The 14841-nt window shown below is 44.9% G+C and overlaps 5 non-coding genes and 4 pseudogenes across 5 annotated transcripts; all 9 read right to left on the bottom strand.

Annotated features, from left to right (window-relative positions):
- Positions 1 to 635: 635 nt before the first annotated feature.
- On the bottom strand, positions 636 to 754 carry LOC125736836 (5S ribosomal RNA). The gene has a single exon (XR_007396104.1). It is a non-coding gene; the product is annotated as a 5S ribosomal RNA (ribosomal RNA).
- A 1082-nt stretch (positions 755 to 1836) lies between these two features.
- On the bottom strand, positions 1837 to 1955 carry LOC125729963 (5S ribosomal RNA). Its single transcript, XR_007390349.1, has one exon. It is a non-coding gene; the product is annotated as a 5S ribosomal RNA (ribosomal RNA).
- Positions 1956 to 3027: 1072 nt separating this feature from the next.
- Positions 3028 to 3146, bottom strand: LOC125731976 (5S ribosomal RNA; annotated as a pseudogene).
- Positions 3147 to 4226: 1080 nt separating this feature from the next.
- Positions 4227 to 4345, bottom strand: LOC125730702 (5S ribosomal RNA). The gene has a single exon (XR_007390997.1). It is a non-coding gene; the product is annotated as a 5S ribosomal RNA (ribosomal RNA).
- Positions 4346 to 5436: 1091 nt separating this feature from the next.
- Positions 5437 to 5555, bottom strand: LOC125729955 (5S ribosomal RNA). Its single transcript, XR_007390338.1, has one exon. It is a non-coding gene; the product is annotated as a 5S ribosomal RNA (ribosomal RNA).
- A 1072-nt stretch (positions 5556 to 6627) lies between these two features.
- LOC125732058 (5S ribosomal RNA) lies at positions 6628 to 6746 on the bottom strand (annotated as a pseudogene).
- Positions 6747 to 7824: 1078 nt separating this feature from the next.
- On the bottom strand, positions 7825 to 7943 carry LOC125732155 (5S ribosomal RNA; annotated as a pseudogene).
- A 1080-nt stretch (positions 7944 to 9023) lies between these two features.
- LOC125734495 (5S ribosomal RNA) lies at positions 9024 to 9142 on the bottom strand. The gene has a single exon (XR_007393805.1). It is a non-coding gene; the product is annotated as a 5S ribosomal RNA (ribosomal RNA).
- Positions 9143 to 10216: 1074 nt separating this feature from the next.
- Positions 10217 to 10325, bottom strand: LOC125732207 (5S ribosomal RNA; annotated as a pseudogene).
- Positions 10326 to 14841: the final 4516 nt, after the last annotated feature.

Below are 14841 nucleotides of genomic sequence, written 5' to 3'. Positions count from 1 at the left end.
AACAAGTCCATACTGCAGGCTGCAGCCAGAACAATTTTCTACATTCAAACATCGACGGCCTCTTCTCTCTAAAAATTCACCAGACCGCTTCTACCACCAGCAAAGAAGTTTCCATCCCTAATTCCTCTGTGATTCCCACTAACCTAAACATTAAGCTGGCATTGAAGGGTGTGAATTACCCCGGCCAATCTGTTCTTTTAAATACAGCTTTTAGCAAGTTTTGAAAGGAGAAGAGCAGAACTTGCTATGCCAATAATATCGAGTCTTCTGTGGCGAAGTGGTTTTTGCATAGAAAACAAAGCGGTCAGTTGAAGAGGAATAATATCAGTACTTTGTTTAAAACTGTGTGTAAAAAGCTGTCTCTTTATCATTAACAATAAGTTGTAAAACGTGAATGGGGAGTGACAGTCTTCAAGTTTGTGAGAAGATCGCGCCCTGGTGGAATAAAGGCACGAACAGCTTACAGCACCTAGAATTACCAGGAAGTATTTAGAGTAAAACGGTTTCTAAAAGCTGGCTTTATGAAAGAGAGATAAAATATATATATATATATAAAATAGTAAAATGGAAGGGGAGTGCTAGATTTAAATTAATCGTGAAGTGGAGCGCCCCCCGTTTAAAGTAAAAGTGAGAAAAGCTTACAGCACCTGGTATTCCCAGGAGGTCTCCCATCCAAGTACTAACCAGACCCTACACTGCTTGGCTTGCGAGATCAGACGAGATCGGGCGTGTTCAGGGTGGTATGGCCGTAAGCGAGAGATGCTACCAAAAACAGCCCTTTTGCATTACACGCGTCTATACATGCCAGTTAGTCCCATTGGATCCTACTCCTGGTTTTTTTTTTTTTTTTATCTGACTCACACTGCAGCCCCACCATCCAATCGGCAGCGCCGGACCCACACCAAACATTCACCAAACTACTCAGCCGGCAGCCTACCACAATTATTCCATTCTTTCCGCATCCGCACACTTCCTTCTTTTTAACTCCTTTTCACTACCGCACAGGTTAATCGCCGCACGTCCCCCGCCGGCAAACATTACTCCTTTGCCTACTGCATGCAGGCTTCTCTTAACGACCCTCTGTTATCAACTCCGCTAACAGCCACAAAATCTCCGCCGCACGAAGCCCACTGGTAGCTGCTGAATCACATGCTTCCCCAAAACGTCGCGCTGTCAGAACACTGGGAGCTACACACACCAACAAGTCCATACTGCAGGCTGCAGCCAGAACAATTTTCTACATTCAAACATCGACGGCCTCTTCTCTCTAAAAATTCACCAGACCGCTTCTACCACCAGCAAAGAAGTTTCCATCCCTAATTCCTCTGTGATTCCCACTAACCTAAACATTAAGCTGGCATTGAAGGGTGTGAATTACCCCGGCCAATCTGTTCTTTTAAATACAGCTTTTAGCAAGTTTTGAAAGGAGAAGAGCAGAACTTGCTATGCCAATAATATCGAGTCTTCTGTGGCGAAGTGGTTTTTGCATAGAAAACAAAGCGGTCAGTTGAAGAGGAATAATATCAGTACTTTGTTTAAAACTGTGTGTAAAAAGCTGTCTCTTTATCATTAACAATAAGTTGTAAAACGTGAATGGGGAGTGACAGTCTTCAAGTTTGTGAGAAGATCGCGCCCTGGTGGAATAAAGGCACGAACAGCTTACAGCACCTAGAATTACCAGGAAGTATTTAGAGTAAAACGGTTTCTAAAAGCTGGCTTTATGAAAGAGAGATAAAATATATATATATATATATAAAATAGTAAAATGGAAGGGGAGTGCTAGATTTCAATTAATCGTGAAGTGGAGCGCCCCCTGTATAAAGTAAAAGCGAGAAAAGCTTACAGCACCTGGTATTCCCAGGAGGTCTCCCATCCAAGTACTAACCAAACCCTTCCCTGCTTAGCTTCCAAGATCAGACGAGATCGGGCGTGTTCAGGGTGGTACGGCCGTGAGCGAGAGATGCAACCAAAAACAGCCCTTTTGCATTACACGCGTCTATACATGCCAGTTAGTCCCATTGGATCCTACTCCTGGTTTTTTTTGTTTTTTATCTGACTCACACTGCAGCACCACCATCCAATCGGCAGCGCCGGACCCACACCAAACATTCACCAAACTACTCAGCTGGCAGCCTACCACAATTATTCCATTCTTTCCGCATCCGCACACTTCCTTCTCTTTAAGTCCTTTTCACTACCTCACAGGTTAATCGCCGCACGTCCCCCGCCGGCAAACATTACTCATTTGCCTACCGCATGCAGGCTTCTCTTAACGACCCTCTGTAATCAACTCCGCTAACAGCCACAAAATCTCCGCCGCACGAAGCCCACTGGTAGCTGCTGAATCACATGCTTCCCCAAAACGTCGCTCTGTCAGAACACTGGGAGCTACACACACCAACAAGTCCATACTGCAGGCTGCAGCCAGAACAATTTTCTACATTCAAACATCGACGGCCTCTTCTCTCTAAAAATTCACCAGACCGCTTCTACCACCAGCAAAGAAGTTTCCATCCCTAATTCCTCTGTGATTCCCACTAACCTAAACATTAAGCTGGCATTGAAGGGTGTGAATTACCCCGGCCAATCTGTTCTTTTAAATACAGCTTTTAGCAAGTTTTGAAAGGAGAAGAGCAGAACTTGCTATGCCAATAATATCGAGTCTTCTGTGGCGAAGTGGTTTTTGCATAGAAAACAAAGCGGTCAGTTGAAGAGTAATAATATCAGTACTTTGTTTAAAACTGTGTGTAAAAAGCTGTCTCTTTATCATTAACAATAAGTTGTAAAACGTGAATGGGGAGTGACAGTCTTCAAGTTTGTGAGAAGATCGCGCCCTGGTGGAATAAAGGCACGAACAGCTTACAGCAGCTATAATTACCAGGCAGTATTTAGAGTAAAACGTGTGTAAAAGCTGCCTTTATGAATGAGAGAAATAAGAAATATATAAAATAGTAAAATGGAAGGGGAGTGATAGATTTAAATTAATCGAGAAGTGGAGCGCCCCCTGTATAAAGTAAAAGTGAGAAAAGCTTACAGCACAGGGTAATCCCAGTAGGTCTCCCATCCGAGTACTAACCAGACCCTATCCTGCTTGGCTTCTGAGATCAGACGAGATCGGGCGTGTTCAGGGTGGTATGGCCGTAAGCGAGAGATGCTACCAAAAACAGCCCTTTTGCATTACACGCGTCTATACATGCCAGTTAGTCCCATTGGATCCTACTAATGTTCTTTTTTTTTTTTTTATCTGACTCACACTGCAGCCCCACCATCCAATCGGCAGCGCCGGACCCACACCAAACATTCACCAAACTACTCAGCCGGCAGCCTACCACAATTATTCCATTCTTTCCGCATCCGCACACTTCCTTCTTTTTAACTCCTTTTCACTACCGCACAGGTTAATCGCCGCACGTCCCCCGCCGGCAAACATTACTCCTTTGCCTACTGCATGCAGGCTTCTCTTAACGACCCTCTGTTATCAACTCCGCTAACAGCCACAAAATCTCCGCCGCACGAAGCCCACTGGTAGCTGCTGAATCACATGCTTCCCCAAAACGTCGCGCTGTCAGAACACTGGGAGCTACACACACCAACAAGTCCATACTGCAGGCTGCAGCCAGAACAATTTTCTACATTCAAACATCGACGGCCTCTTCTCTCTAAAAATTCACCAGACCGCTTCTACCACCAGCAAAGAAGTTTCCATCCCTAATTCCTCTGTGATTCCCACTAACCTAAACATTAAGCTGGCATTGAAGGGTGTGAATTACCCCGGCCAATCTGTTCTTTTAAATACAGCTTTTAGCAAGTTTTGAAAGGAGAAGAGCAGAACTTGCTATGCCAATAATATCGAGTCTTCTGTGGCGAAGTGGTTTTTGCATAGAAAACAAAGCGGTCAGTTGAAGAGGAATAATATCAGTACTTTGTTTAAAACTGTGTGTAAAAAGCTGTCTCTTTATCATTAACAATAAGTTGTAAAACGTGAATGGGGAGTGACAGTCTTCAAGTTTGTGAGAAGATCGCGCCCTGGTGGAATAAAGGCACGAACAGCTTACAGCACCTAGAATTACCAGGAAGTATTTAGAGTAAAACGATTTCTAAAAGCTGGCTTTATGAAAGAGAGATAAAATATATATATATATATAAAATAGTAAAATGGAAGGGGAGTGCTAGATTTAAATTAATCGTGAAGTGGAGCGCCCCCTGTATAAAGTAAAAGCGAGAAAAGCTTACAGCACCTGGTATTCCCAGGTGGTCACCCATCCAAGTACTAACCATACCCTACCCTGCTTAGCTTCCAAGATCAGACGAGATCGGGCGTGTTCAGGGTGGTACGGCCGTGAGCGAGAGATGCAACCAAAAACAGCCCTTTTGCATTACACGCGTCTATACATGCCAGTTAGTACCATTGGATCCTACTCCTGGTTTTTTTTGTTTTTTATCTGACTCACACTGCAGCACCACCATCCAATCGGCAGCGCCGGACCCACACCAAACATTCACCAAACTACTCAGCTGGCAGCCTACCACAATTATTCCATTCTTTCCGCATCCGCACACTTCCTTCTCTTTAAGTCCTTTTCACTACCTCACAGGTTAATCGCCGCACGTCCCCCGCTGGCAAACATTACTCATTTGCCTACCGCATGCAGGCTTCTCTTAACGACCCTCTGTAATCAACTCCGCTAACAGCCACAAAATCTCCGCCGCACGAAGCCCACTGGTAGCTGCTGAATCACATGCTTCCCCAAAATGTCGCGCTGTCAGAACACTGGGAGCTACACACACCAACAAGTCCATACTGCAGGCTGCAGCCAGAACAATTTTCTACATTCAAACATCGACGGCCTCTTCTCTCTAAAAATTCACCAGACCGCTTCTACCACCAGCAAAGAAGTTTCCATCCCTAATTCCTCTGTGATTCCCACTAACCTAAACATTAAGCTGGCATTGAAGGGTGTGAATTACCCCGGCCAATCTGTTCTTTTAAATACAGCTTTTAGCAAGTTTTGAAAGGAGAAGAGCAGAACTTGCTATGCCAATAATATCGAGTCTTCTGTGGCGAAGTGGTTTTTGCATAGAAAACAAAGCGGTCAGTTGAAGAGGAATAATATCAGTACTTTGTTTAAAACTGTGTGTAAAAAGCTGTCTCTTTATCATTAACAATAAGTTGTAAAACGTGAATGGGGAGTGACAGTCTTCAAGTTTGTGAGAAGATCGCGCCCTGGTGGAATAAAGGCACGAACAGCTTACAGCACCTAGAATTACCAGGAAGTATTTAGAGTAAAACGGTTTCTAAAAGCTGGCTTTATGAAAGAGAGATAAAATATATATATATATATATATATATATATAAAATAGTAAAATGGAAGGGGAGTGCTAGATTTCAATTAATCGTGAAGTGGAGCGCCCCCTGTATAAAGTAAAAGCGAGAAAAGCTTACAGCACCTGGTATTCCCAGGAGGTCTCCCATCCAAGTACTAACCAAACCCTTCCCTGCTTAGCTTCCAAGATCAGACGAGATCGGGCGTGTTCAGGGTGGTACGGCCGTGAGCGAGAGATGCAACCAAAAACAGCCCTTTTGCATTACACGCGTCTATACATGCCAGTTAGTCCAATTGGATCCTACTCCTGGTTTTTTTTGTTTTTTATCTGACTCACACTGCAGCACCACCATCCAATCGGCAGCGCCGGACCCACACCAAACATTCACCAAACTACTCAGCTGGCAGCCTACCACAATTATTCCATTCTTTCCGCATCCGCACACTTCCTTCTCTTTAAGTCCTTTTCACTACCTCACAGGTTAATCGCCGCACGTCCCCCGCCGGCAAACATTACTCATTTGCCTACCGCATGCAGGCTTCTCTTAACGACCCTCTGTAATCAACTCCGCTAACAGCCACAAAATCTCCGCCGCACGAAGCCCACTGGTAGCTGCTGAATCACATGCTTCCCCAAAACGTCGCTCTGTCAGAACACTGGGAGCTACACACACCAACAAGTCCATACTGCAGGCTGCAGCCAGAACAATTTTCTACATTCAAACATCGACGGCCTCTTCTCTCTAAAAATTCACCAGACCGCTTCTACCACCAGCAAAGAAGTTTCCATCCCTAATTCCTCTGTGATTCCCACTAACCTAAACATTAAGCTGGCATTGAAGGGTGTGAATTACCCCGGCCAATCTGTTCTTTTAAATACAGCTTTTAGCAAGTTTTGAAAGGAGAAGAGCAGAACTTGCTATGCCAATAATATCGAGTCTTCTGTGGCGAAGTGGTTTTTGCATAGAAAACAAAGCGGTCAGTTGAAGAGGAATAATATCAGTACTTTGTTTAAAACTGTGTGTAAAAAGCTGTCTCTTTATCATTAACAATAAGTTGTAAAACGTGAATGGGGAGTGACAGTCTTCAAGTTTGTGAGAAGATCGCGCCCTGGTGGAATAAAGGCACGAACAGCTTACAGCAGCTATAATTACCAGGCAGTATTTAGAGTAAAACGTGTGTAAAAGCTGCCTTTATGAATGAGAGAAAAAAGAAATATATAAAATAGTAAAATGGAAGGGGAGTGATAGATTTAAATTAATCGAGAAGTGGAGCGCCCCCTGTATAAAGTAAAAGTGAGAAAAGCTTACAGCACAGGGTAATCCCAGTAGGTCTCCCATCCAAGTACTAACCAGACCCTATCCTGCTTGGCTTCTGAGATCAGACGAGATCGGGCGTGTTCAGGGTGGTATGGCCGTGAGCGAGAAAAACTACCAAAAACAGGCCTTTTGCATTACACGCCTCTATACATGCCAGTTAGTCCCATTGGATCCTACTCCTGTTTTTTTTTTTTTTTTTTATCTGACTCACACTGCAGCCCCACCATCCAATCGGCAGCGCCGGACCCACACCAAACATTCACCAAACTACTCAGCCAGCAGCCTACCACAATTATTCCATTCTTTCCGCATCCGCACACTTCCTTCTTTTTAACTCCTTTTCACTACCGCACAGGTTAATCGCCGCACGTCCCCCGCCGGCAAACATTACTCCTTTGCCTACCGCATGCAGGCTTCTCTTAATGACCTTCTGTTATCAACTCCGCTAACAGCCACAAAATCTCCGCCGCACGAAGCCCACTGGTAACTGCTGAATCACATGCTTCCCCAAAACGTCGCGCTGTCAGAACACTGGGAGCTACACACACCAACAAGTCCATACTGCAGGCTGCAGCCAGAACAATTTTCTACATTCAAACATTGACGGCCTCTTCTCTCTAAAAATTCACCAGACCGCTTCTACCACCAGCAAAGAAGTTTCCATCCCTAATTCCTCTGTGATTCCCACTAACCTAAACATTAAGCTGGCATTGAAGGGTGTGAATTACCCCGGCCAACCTGCTCTTTGAAATACAGCTTTTAGCAAGTTTTGAAAGGAGGAGAAGAGCAGATAATATGCCAATAATATCGAATATTCTGTGGCGAAGTGGTTTTTGCATAGAAAACAAAGCGGTGAGTTTAAGAGGAATTATATCAGTACTTTGTTTAAAACTTTGTGTAAAAAGCTGTCTCTTTATTATTAACAATAAGTTGTAAAACGTGAATGGGGAGTGACAGTCTTCAAGTTTGTGAGAAGATCGCGCCCTGGTGGAATAAAGGCACGAACAGCTTACAGCAGCTAATATTACCAGGCAGTATTTAGAGTAAAACGTGTGTAAACGCTGCCTTCATGAATGAGAGAAAAAAGAAATATATATATAAAATAGTAAAATGGAAGGGGAGTGATAGATTTAAATTAATCGTGAGGTGGAGTGCCCCCTGTATAAAGTAAAAGTGAGAAAAGCTTACAGCACGTGGTATTCCCAGAAAGTCTCCCATCCAAGTACTAACCAGACCCTAACCCGCTTAGCTTCCGAGATCATACAAGATCAGGCGTGTTCATGGTGGTATGGCCATACGCGTGAGACGCTACCAAAAACAGCCCTTTTGCATTACACGCCTCTATACATGCCAGTTAGTCCCATTGGATCCTACTCCTGTTTTTTTTTTTTTTTATCTGATTCACACTGCAGCACCACCATCCAATCGGCAGCGCCGCACCCACACCAAACATTCACCAAACTACTCAGCCGGCAGCCTACCACAATTATTCCATTCTTTCCGCATCCGCACACTTCCTTCTCTTTAAGTCCTTTTCACTACCGCACAGGTTAATCGCCGCACGTCCCCCGCCGGCAAACATTACTCCTTTGCCTACCGCATGCAGGCTTCTCTTAATGACCTTCTGTTATCAACTCCACTAACAGCCACAAAATCTCCGCCGCACGAAGCCCACTGGTAGCTGCTGAATCACATGCTTCCCCAAAACGTCGCGCTGTCAGAACACTGGGAGCTACACACACCAACAAGTCCATACTGCAGGCTGCAGCCAGAACAATTTTCTACATTGAAACATCGACGGCCTCTTCTCTCTAAAAATTCACCAGACCGCTTCAACCATCAGCAAAGAAGTTTCCATCCCTAATTCCTCTGTGATTCCCACTAACCTAAACATTATTCTGGCATTGAAGGGTGTGAATTACCCCGGCCAACCTGCTCTTTTAAATACAGCTTTTAGCAAGTTTTGAAAGGAGGAGAAGAGCAGACCTTGCTATACCAACAATATAAAGTCTTCTGTGGCGAAGTGGTTTTTGCATAGAAAACAAAGCGGTGAGTTGAAGAAGAATTATATCAGTACTTTGTTTAAAACTGTGTGTAAAAAGCTGTCTCTTTATTATTAACAATAAGTTGTAAAACGTGAATGGGGAGTGACAGTCTTCAAGTTTGTGAGAAGATCGCGCCCTGGTGGAATAAAGGCACGAACAGCTAACAGCACCTAGAATTACCAGGAAGTATTTAGAGTAAAACGGTTTCTAAAAGCTGCCTTTATGAATGAGAGAAAAAAATACATATATATATAAAATAGTAAAATGGAAGGGGAGTGATAGATTTAAATTAATCGTGAAGTGGAGCGCCCCCTGTATAAAGTAAAAGTGAGAAAAGCTTACAGCACCTGGTATTCCCAGGTGGACTCCCATCCAAGTACTAACCAGACCCTACCCTGCTTAGCTTCCAAGATCAGACGAGATCGGGCGTGTTCAGGGTGGTATGGCCGTAAGCGAGAGATGCTACCAAAAACAGCCAATTTGCATTACACGCGTCTATACATGCCAGTTAGTCCCATTGGATCCTACTCCTGTTTTTTTTTTTTTTTATCTGACTCACACTGCAGCCCCACCATCCAATCGGCAGCGCCGGACCCACACCAAACATTCACCAAACTACTCAGCCGGCAGCCTACCACAATTATTCCATTCTTTCCGCATCCGCACACTTCCTTCTCATTAACTCCTTTTCACTACCGCACAGGTTAATCGCCGCACGTCCCCCGCCGGCAAACATTACTCCTTTGCCTACCGCATGCAGGCTTCTCTTAATGACCTTCTGTTATCAACTCCGCTAACAGCCACAAAATCTCCGCCGCACGAAGCCCACTGGTAGCTGCTGAATCACATGCTTCCCCAAAACGTCGCGCTGTCAGAACACTGGGAGCTACACACACCAACAAGTCCATACTGCAGGCTGCAGCCAGAACAATTTTCTACATTCAAACATCGACGGCCTCTTCTCTCTAAAAATTCACCAGACCACTTCTACCACCAGCAAAGAAGTTTCCATCCCTAATTCCTCTGTGATTCCCACTAACCTAAACATTAATCTGGCATTGAAGGGTATGAATTACCCCGGCCAACCTGCTCTTTTAAATACAGCTTTTAGTAAGTTTTAAAAGGAGGAGAAGAGCAGATAATATGCCAATAATATCGAATATTCTGTGGTGAAGTGGTTTTTGCATAGAAAACAAAGCGGTGAGTTGAAGAAGAATTATATCAGTACTTTGTTTAAAACTGTGTGTAAAAAGCTGTCTCTTTATTATTAACAATAAGTTGTAAAACGTGAATGGGGAGTGACAGTCTTCAAGTTTGTGAGAAGATCGCGCCCTGGTGGAATAAAGGCACGAACAGCTGACAGCACCTAGAATTACCAGGTAGTATTTAGAGTTAAACGGTTTCTAAAAGCTGCCTTTATGAAAGAGAGAAAATATATATATAAATAAAATAGTAAAATGGAAGGGGGGTGATAGATTTAAATTAATCGTGAAGTGGAGCGCCCCCTGTATAAAGTAAAAGTGAGAAAAGCTTACAGCACCTGGTATTCCCAGGTGGTCTCCCTTCCAAGTACTAACCAGACCATACTCTGCTTAGCTTCCAAGATCAGGCGTGTTCAGGGTGGTATGGCCGTAAGCGAGAGACGCTACCCAAAACAGCCCTTTTGCATTACACGCGTCTATACATGCCAGTTAGTCCCATTGGATCCTACTCCTGGTTTTTTTTTTTTTTTTATCTGACTCACACTGCAGCCCCACCATCCAATCGGCAGCGCCGGACCCACACCAAACATTCACCAAACTACTCAGCCGGCAGCCTACCACAATTATTCCATTCTTTCCGCATCCGCACACTTCCTTCTTTTTAACTCCTTTTCACTACCGCACAGGTTAATCGCCGCACGTCCCCCGCCGGCAAACATTACTCCTTTGCCTACTGCATGCAGGCTTCTCTTAACGACCCTCTGTTATCAACTCCGCTAACAGCCACAAAATCTCCGCCGCACGAAGCCCACTGGTAGCTGCTGAATCACATGCTTCCCCAAAACGTCGCGCTGTCAGAACACTGGGAGCTACACACACCAACAAGTCCATACTGCAGGCTGCAGCCAGAACAATTTTCTACATTCAAACATCGACGGCCTCTTCTCTCTAAAAATTCACCAGACCGCTTCTACCACCAGCAAAGAAGTTTCCATCCCTAATTCCTCTGTGATTCCCACTAACCTAAACATTAAGCTGGCATTGAAGGGTGTGAATTACCCCGGCCAATCTGTTCTTTTAAATACAGCTTTTAGCAAGTTTTGAAAGGAGAAGAGCAGAACTTGCTATGCCAATAATATCGAGTCTTCTGTGGCGAAGTGGTTTTTGCATAGAAAACAAAGCGGTCAGTTGAAGAGGAATAATATCAGTACTTTGTTTAAAACTGTGTGTAAAAAGCTGTCTCTTTATCATTAACAATAAGTTGTAAAACGTGAATGGGGAGTGACAGTCTTCAAGTTTGTGAGAAGATCGCGCCCTGGTGGAATAAAGGCACGAACAGCTTACAGCACCTAGAATTACCAGGAAGTATTTAGAGTAAAACGGTGTGTAAAAGCTACCTTTATGAATGAGAGAAAAATATATATATATATATATATAAAATAGTAAAATGGAAGGGGAGTGATAGATGTGGCCCGGGAAACAACACGCAGGAACACAAATACTCTTTTTGGGTCTAATTTATTCCATAGGCCTAATTAATTAGACATTTTGGTTGGAAGATAAAAGGATTTACAATGAACAGTTTCTTAAACCTTACACTTTTCCCTTACAGAGGATTCTCTTACAGAAAAGAAATAAAACTCCACACTCAGGTGGGACTGGTACAGTATAAAAGTAAAATAAAACACACGGAAAACCCTGTGAGGCAGACCTCACATAACCGAGTACACCGAAATAAAAGGAAACGGCAGTTTTGCACTGAAAATAATACGGTAATGGCACACAGTAAAACCTCAAGGCGCGGGCAGAAAACCTTGTGACGCACCGCTCTCTGGTACTCTGGGAAACTCTCACCCCACTCGGAAAACCGTCCGCAGCCCAGCTTATCCAGCTTAAAATGGCGCTTCCAGACAGTGGCTTTTCGCGCTCTCTCTCAGGTGATGATGTCACCAAGTTGCTTAAAGGCGCAACCACCTATTCCCCCTCGTTCCCCGATGCAGCTTAACCGCTCATGGTCAAAATCTCCAGATCACCCGGTTACATTCTCCCCTGCGTGGAGTAAGCGCCCTCGATTACTCACTACCTACCAAGGTCTTCCTAACCTCTTTGATTGCTTCTCGAAATAAAACTGTACTTAAACTAGTCAATATCTGTGAGACTGCAGCAGGACTTACGGAGGCCATGTCAAGAACGGATCTAGGCTCATGATACACATTTGAATGTTGCCCCGCGTTCACTCTTCGGCTCCGACGTGGCCCAGCTACAGGTCTCTGCATTTCAGGGCTAGGCTCACCTGCATCTGTTTCTACTGTCTCCCTATTTGGAGTTTCAGCAGACCCAATTTGCATGTCCTCATCCCGACAGGCCACTGGCTGTGAACCAACGAGTTCAGACCTGTCCAGCAATATATTTGACCCCGGGACCATATGTCTCACCAGGAAGACATCTTCCTCTGCATCTCCAACATCTGACTCGGTCCCTGAAGACGGACTAGACTGAGTTACAGGAGCAGGGAGTTTTCTCCGTGGCGCTGGCACAGAAGGGCTAACACAGGGCTTTATATCCACCCTGTTTACCCTCTTGCAAGGACCTCCCTCCACTGGCTCTACAGTGTAGGTGTTACCCAAAACTTCCACAACCCTGTGAACCGTGGGCTTCCATGCATCCTGTATCTTGTTGCGACCTAGTGGCCGATCACGCAAGTACACCAGGGCATCCACTTCAATCTTTGGACAATAGACTATGTCCCTCTGCACAGAAATGCGCTCAGCAGCTTTCTGCTCGGAATACACCTTCGCTCTGGCATGCGCTTCGCTTAAACACTGTTGATGCACAGCTAACCAATCATGGTTTGGATTGACCACCTGCTTTTGTCCCAACAAAGCATCCACTGGTAAGTGGGGTTCAACACCAAACAACAAATAATAAGGAGAATAGCCTGTGGTTGAATGGGGAGTCACATTGTACGCATACACCAATTCAGGCAGGTGCTCAGGCCATCTGCGTTTCTTTTCGGGAGGCAATGTGCGTAGCAAATCATGGATTAAATCGCTCGCACTGAGCATTTCCCGTAGGATGGTAGGGAGTAGTCCTGCTCTTCTTCACCCCATACAGTCTACAAAGCTCTGCTACAACCGCGCTTTCAAAATTTCGTCCCTGTTCTGAGTGAAGCCTCTCCGGGACTCCATACTTCATGAACCATTCCCGTAAAAGGATCTTTGCTGTGGTATCTGCCTTTTGGTCCCGAGCTGGGAAGGCCTGTGTGAATTTCGTGAAAATGTCTGTGACCACCAACACATTCTCACGACCGTCAATGGAAGGCTCCAGCACTGTGAAATCTACAGCAATCACCTCCAATGGTCTTGAGGCAAGAAAAGACTTCATGGCAGGACGGATCTTAGGCTGCGGCATCTTGGCAAGCACACACCGCTGACATTCCTTTACCCACCGCGCGACATCCTCGTGCATTCCTACCCAAAAGCATCTTCGCCTCAACAACTGCAATGTACGTTCAACGCCCTGATGACCCATAGAGTCATGCGCCCCTTCCAACACCTGCTTCCTCAGACTGCTAGGCAACAACAACTGAAAGTACTCTCCGTGTTTCTCATCCGAAACCACTCGATACAACAAGCCATTTACTATCTTCACACAATCCCAGTGTTTAAGCAACAGACGAACCGGTCTGGGCAAAACTTGCCGCTCCTTCCCTGTAGGTACCTTTTTCCGATCCCACAGGCCCCTAAATATCTGCAGCATCGGATCCTTTTGCTGGAATGACTGCAGTTCCTCCATTGAATAACCTGGGAGTGTTGGTGTGTTACCCTGAGTTAATTCAAGAGGCTTCTTCTCCCTGGGTTCTGCAATCCTAATCTGTCTAATCTTGCAGCTCTCAAGGGCTGCTGTAACCAGCTCTGAATCAAGCTTTGTGCCGCGACTCAGACTGCAAATCGCTACACAACCGTCAAACTCAGCATCTTCAGAAACTTGCTCCGGCTCCCCTGCTAATGGCTGCCTAGACAAAGTGTCAGCCACTATGTTATTTTGCCCTGGCCTATATTGTACCTCAAAATCAAACACCGACAGCTGAGCAACCCACCTTTGCTCTATAGCACCAAGCTTTGCTGTTTTTAAATAACATAGAGGGTTGTTGTCAGTAATGACCGTAAATTTGGAACCCAGTAAATAGCCACGAAACTTCTCAGTTATTGCCCATTTAAGAGCTAAGAGCTCTAGTTTCATACTACTGTAGTACCTATCATTCCTTTCGGCACTCCTCAGTCGCCTACTAGCATAGGCTATGACTCGTTTGACACCATCCTGTTGCTGATACAAAACGGCTCCAAGACCGTGGTTACTCGCATCAGTTTCTAGTATGAAAGGCTGAGTAAAATCCGTGAAGCCAAGGATGGGGGCACTAGTCAGCCTGTCCTTCAGTAAGTCAAAGGCCGCCTGACATTCTTCAGTCCACGCTAGAGTTAACAACTGGTTGGCCTTACCAGGACTACCTGTGTTTGAACACAAATTTACCACATCATGCAGTGGGCCAGCAATCTTTGAGAACCCATGGATAAACCGTCTGTAGTAGCTACAAAAGCCCAAGAATGATCTCAAACCCCTAACCGTAGATGGTACTGGCCATTGCCTCACAGCTGAAACCTTTCCTGGATCAGTACCTATACCATCAGCAGACACTTGGTGACCCAAGAAATTTACCTCGGTCTGGAGGAAATGGCACTTCTGTAATTTCACTTTAAGGCCTGTCTCTTTGAGACGCCTAAGCACCCTGTCAAGCCTCTCTAAGTGTTCCGGGAATGTCTGAGAATACACTAATATATCGTCAAGGTATACTAGCATGATTTGGAAGACAAGATCGTTCATAGTGGCCTGCATGAGCCTTTGAAACGTTGCAGGTCCATTGCAAACACCAAATGGTAATCTGAGATACTCA

Source organism: Brienomyrus brachyistius, chromosome 2 (assembly GCF_023856365.1).
Source record: "Brienomyrus brachyistius isolate T26 chromosome 2, BBRACH_0.4, whole genome shotgun sequence".
In the NCBI taxonomy this organism is placed as follows: Eukaryota; Metazoa; Chordata; class Actinopteri; order Osteoglossiformes; family Mormyridae; genus Brienomyrus; species Brienomyrus brachyistius.
Note: the sequence above shows the minus strand (reverse complement) of the source record. Positions and strands in the feature narration are given on the sequence as shown.